The following is a 5,893-nucleotide window of genomic DNA, read 5'->3' on the forward strand; positions in this document are numbered from 1 at the left end:
AGAGAGAGAGAGAGAGAGAGAGAGAGAGAGAGAGAGAGAGAGAGAGAGAGAGAGAGAGAGAGAGAGAGATATGTTTGGACAATTTTACAATAAAAAATATGGTATGTCCTACATATGCTACATATATAAATCTGAATAGAGCTTTTATCTAAAGTACGAAATGAAGGACTTTGAAAGTAGTGCATATTATTAGTACAGGTATCTAGTTTAGTATATAAAAAATGATCAGTCCATTGTCACAGGTCCAGCTGAGTTATTGCTAGCAAAAATCTTGCTTTCTGCTTTAAATACGATATACTCTTGCTGTCCCCTGATAGATAGTGTCTATAAATGGGCGCCCTCACATTTCTTTAAGTACCATTCTTGAGGAACAGCCTTTATGCCATAATATTTGCCACTGTAAGCTTGCCCATTCAAGAGTTCAAAATACTGGTCCCCGAAACAGAATTTAATCAGCTGTCCATATCATTCAGGTACTAGAGGAGTATAGAAAGAATGGTTTTAGAATGATGAAAATAAGCTACCATGATCTCATATCAAATTTATCATCAGTGGTGATACTTTATTGGTAGCTGTACATTGAGTAAAATATAAGGGAAATACATTTTTACCTCAAAAACCTTCATCCCCCAAACCTTTAACCCCAACCTTGTCACGGGCTGATCTGGTTTTGTACTGCTGCTATGATAAACACTACAATTAAAGACAACTTAGAGGAGGAAAGGGCTTTCTTTTCACACTAAATTATTGAACAAAAGAAATATACTTACTGAAGTATTTTAATGTACAGTATAAAGTAGGTAAATAAGAATACAATATTTGTATAATTTCTGATAATAGTAATATTCAATATCTTTCAGAAATAGTAAAAAGAAATACACAAACATATTATATATACACATATGTATATGCAAGTGTATGTACATGCATGCGTATGTGTATAAGTATATGATATGCATGTATATGATTGTGTATGTGTATATGTATATACACACACACGTAAAAGAAATCTAAGTCTCTGGTCTACTTCAGTCGCTACTTTGAACCAATTAGTGCTTAAGTCTTAGTGGTAGTGAGAAAGAAAAACAGCTCTTAATATTTTCTCTGCTTTCGTACATGGATAATTCAAGGTCAGCCAAAATAGTGAATGAGAAATTTTTGGAGACATCTCAAGTTAATTTCTTATGCATATTATTGGGTTTGTTGTATTGTATGCAATAGTGCAGGGTGTTTTTATTATGTCATACTTTCTATCAATGCACATAAACAAATTTCAAAAATTGTTCGACAAGCCATAAACAAGAACGATTTTCCCAGTTGCTGGAGTTGGAGATACATGAATATGAACAAATAAGGATACAAGAAGCTAAGAATTTGGATGTAACATCTTTGAATGAACCTGGGGATTACAATCTAAAATTCTTTGCTACAGAAGGAAAGCATTTTTGGATGCTTTTGTAATTCCCATGAATTACAGAGTCAAAACTATACTCTGAACCTTGTCTGAACACTCAGAGACATCCTTTACTACCAACCACAAATATTCTAAGATGCCAAATAAAGGAAGCTGTTTTTTTTTTTTTTTTTTTTTTTTTTTTGACTCCTCTATTTCTGAGTTTCAAGTATATTATGCATCCAGGAAGTGGAAGGCAGTGGCTTGCCAAGCCGTTTTGGAAATATGTTTAAAAAGTAACCTATGCCTCTGAATTTACATTACTCCTTCTAGCAATCTGTCGGTCCCTTCCTGCTATCCCAGTGAATGGGAAGCTGAGAAAGGATGTGGAGTGTTGCTGTTGAGAATTCCACATGAGGCTAAATTATACAATCATAGGTTGTCAGGTCACTTCTGTGGAAGTGTTCTCACCTCAGTTTTCCACAGATATCATTCTCTGGCATTTCCTGGCATGATGGCAGAGGCTGTGAGTGAAGTAGTTCTCTAAAGCAATCCTACATCTCGAGTGGTTTGTTTTAGTAGGAGATACTCAGACAAAGAATTAGCTACTGTTGCAAATTGTTAAATTCCCGTCAATATTGCTGAGTCAAGAGAGGTTTCATGGAGGACGTAACAGTTCTTATGAACTTGTGAGAATATCAAAAATTAGCCAAGGACAAGGTTGTAAGTGGAATGTTATATGAAGGTAAAATACATGGAAAAGCACAGAATAGTGGGCAAAATACAGTTTTAGAGAGGGAAGAACAAGTTATGTTCAATAGGTACAAAACATTTAATTTCCTGAGGAATTTGATAAAGTATCAGAGTGGTGGCTTAGAATGGAATGGATTCCCTTACAATTCTTGAAGCTGTCAGTGTAAAACCAAATGACCCAGGACTAGCTTCTCTCCTAAAAGTCCTAGAACCCATTTCTAGCCTAGCTCCTGGTTGTTAGCTGACAGAAGCTGCACGCTTTATGGTTAGACAGAGCCTCCTCTAACTTTTCATTATCCAGCTTTCCTGTGTGCCTTTGGCACGTGATTCCATTTTGTAAGAAAACGACTTCTATTGAGTGGGTCCCGCTATTTTTAATTCATCTTTACTTGATTGTTTCTGGATATATGCTATTTTCAGTAAAACTCATATGGTGAGGTATTAAATTCTAGAGCATTACATGTTGTTTTGGGGAGGACACTACTCAACCTATGATAGTACAATCATATCTAAAATGCAGTGTGCCTGAGAAGGTGGGATGTAGAGGGGAAAAATGCACAGGCACATAGACTTGGAAACAGAAAGACAGGCCTAAATTATATCAAGAGCATTGAGCTTCTTGTTACTTTCCTAAATACTTCTTAAAGACATAAGATGTATTTTATGAGACAGCTAAGGATGGCATTTAAATCACTATTTATCTGGTTACCACAGTATTCTTTTTACTGCGGTTGCTGGTATGAAATATCTCACTGGCATCATGTATATTTTAAATATAAATATTAGCGCTCTGTACCTGTTACGAAGGATTTGGCTTTTTCTGTTATCATGGATTTAAGTAATGTGGACATACTACTTGACTCAAAAATTTCTAGTGTGTAAAAAAGGAAAACAAGCTTTTTCATAGGTAATACTATAAAAGTTGAGAATTCTAGAAGTAAAGATGTCAAAAAACTAAACTCCTCAGAAAGCTTAGGTCCTGAAAGCTTTGTTTTCTTCCTTATTATCTTTTAAAATAATTATACCAGGAGCTAACAAGACTCATCAGTCGTTAACAGCACTGATGGCTCTTCTAAATGACTGGGTTTCAACTCCTGCCAACCTCATGCCAGACTACAACCACCTGGAGTGCCAAAAGACCCATGGTCCCTTTCTGGCTTGCTGGGCACTGGCTAAGGCTACAATGGGCACTGTACATACATTGTGCACAGATATACATGAAGGAAAACTACCAAAACATAAAAAATAAAATAATCATAATAAATGATAAAGTATGTATACACTCAAAAGTTTTGCCATCTGCCTTAGCAGTTTACTAGTAGCTAATTGTCCCCCAAACCCTGATTTTTCTCTCAGGTCTACCTGTATGCACCTACTTTCTATCACAGTCAACCTCAGTTGCTTCCTTCCCATGATTGACTAAACTGCTTGCATGTACCATTTTAGTCCACATTGAAATCCTTGGGGCATGAAAATGTCATCTCTCTATCCATACCCTGCACACCCACCACCAGGTGCTGTTTGCTGGTAGTCCTGCAACAGGCTATGCTGTATGTGACCCCCTACGCTGCCCTGGGCTTCTAGACATAGAAAAACCCTCTATGTGCTCAGTAAACCCTAAGATGACTGTGAAACCTCTTTGGTTTCTCTTCTTTGTCCTTGGGAAACCTTTCTAGAATTTTAGTCCCTTCAAGCTCTGGTTACAAACACCTCATGCATGACCCTTTTGAAGGATGGCAGAGAAATGTGAAGTTTTTGTTGATTTTTCTTTCTACTCCTATTCACATCTTCAATTAACTCATGTCAGAATTGAACATATCATCTTATTCTACCTTTAAAGATAACAGTCATCTATTGTTTAATTGTGAATTTCACCACATTACTCTTCTCATTTTCTCTCTTGGACATATTTAAAAGTGGACATTACATGTTACTTTCTGAAAAAAAAACTTGTAAAAGTAACTAATTCTCTAGATGTGATTTTCACCTTAGAGACTTACTACTGAATAGAAATCACCCTTTCTAGCTCTTTCTGATCTCTGACTGGCTGGTTCAATCCTACTCAAAATCCTCTCCAAGCTTACTGATTCAATCTGGCTTCTCTTGGCTTCTGACTGAATTGCTCTGTTTGGCCTCAAAGGAACTCTGGCAATTTGTTCTAACCCTGGCTCCTTCTTATTCTCTGGCTTCAACTGTCTCAGCTGACCTGCATTGAACTCAACTCGACTGCACTGACTCAAGTGATCTGATTGGAACTGAGCTACACTGGCTGAAATCCACTATATTGCCTGAACTCAACTGAACTGCACTCATTCAACTGCTCTCCACCCCTGACTCTCTCTAGGCTGCTCTTAGTAGACTCTTTTCTTTCTGTTCTCTAGAGATTTGGTGTATTCTATCTCTGTCAAATCTTTCTCTGATTTGTCACTTTGTCTGTGCCTCAATTAGATGTCACCTTCAAACATGGCTGCTTCCTTTTTACAAATCAACCTTACTTCATTGTTTGGGATTAAAGGTGTGTACTAAGGTTGTGTGTGTATTCCACACAGATCTAGAAGATCTTTGTATGTGATCCTTTGCCAGAGCAGCCACAGTTGTTGGATTAAAATTCCTTTACAACTTCCTTAAACTGATTTTAAAATACTCCCATCACTCATTTAGCACTCAACTTTTTTCTTTTCTTTATTCATTCTACATTTTTTTCTATACCAAGATACAGACACATTAAAGACTGATAAATCCATTATTTCTTTAGGAAATGCATGTTCCTCCTAGATCATACTCCTCTGCTTCATCTGCACTCTGCCTCCTGGTCTCTCTGAGATCTGTCCAAGTCTCCCACAGTCTGGGCTTTTATAACACTATTAGCAAGTGCAGCAATGTCACAATACTTATTATCCCCGCATGCACCATTTGTTTATTGCTTCAAGATGCCACCACCCACCCACTGTTTTTCTACTGGCTTCAAGCAGGACCAACTACAGTGACTTATCTCTACTGGACTGAGACTGTGCTTTGTCGTATCCTCATTATTTCTTCATGTGTATAATTCTATAGTGGTCCTATTGTACATTAGTTATCTCATAGAATAGTCAACAGTGTTACAATGTAAACAGTGTTATTTACAGCTAAGGAGCCCTGTGGTATTATCAGAATGATATTGTGGTATTGGTGTGAGTGCTAGGTAGAAACTTAGATATTTTGTAAATAAGCACAATTCCCCTGCTGTCCTAGGCACTAACAGAGTATGAAGAGAAAGCGTTTTTTGTTTTTGTTTTTGTTTTTTTTGTTTTGTTTTGTTTTGCCAAGCCATTAATTACATTTAAGGATTTATAATAGAATGAGCAGTTAAATTGATAGCAACTTTGGAGCTGGGAGATAAGTGAGCTGGAGCTTTAAGTCCATCACTCCGCCAAGGAAAAGGATTTGTCCCTTTGGCTCACAAATGCACATTTATATGCAAAACAGCAACAACAAAACAAGAGAGATAAAAGAGGGGGACAGGAAGGAAGAGAAAATAAAGGATTCTCATTCCTAGACCACATTTACAGATTCACTTTCAATCAAGAGGATTAGACCCTTTTTCCTATAATTAGTTTCCTTTGCAACAGTGTGTTAATCACAAAGAATGATTATTCTGTTAATGCAAGTTAGTACCCAAGCTTCCTTTTAAATCTTATTAAAAAAAAAAAAAAAAAAAAAAAAAAGTGTTTTTTAGCTTAGCAAAGTACTACATAGCTGAAATCC

General features: G+C 36.6%; 1 protein-coding gene across 1 annotated transcript in view; it reads left to right on the forward strand.

Moving 5' to 3' along the window:
• Agmo (alkylglycerol monooxygenase) overlaps positions 1-5,893 on the forward strand; it is a 304,766-nt gene that overhangs the window by 104,272 nt on the left and 194,601 nt on the right. The gene's annotated exons all lie outside the window — the stretch shown is intronic.

Source organism: Mus pahari, chromosome 7 (assembly GCF_900095145.1).
Source record: "Mus pahari chromosome 7, PAHARI_EIJ_v1.1, whole genome shotgun sequence".
NCBI lineage: Eukaryota > Metazoa > Chordata > Mammalia > Rodentia > Muridae > Mus > Mus pahari.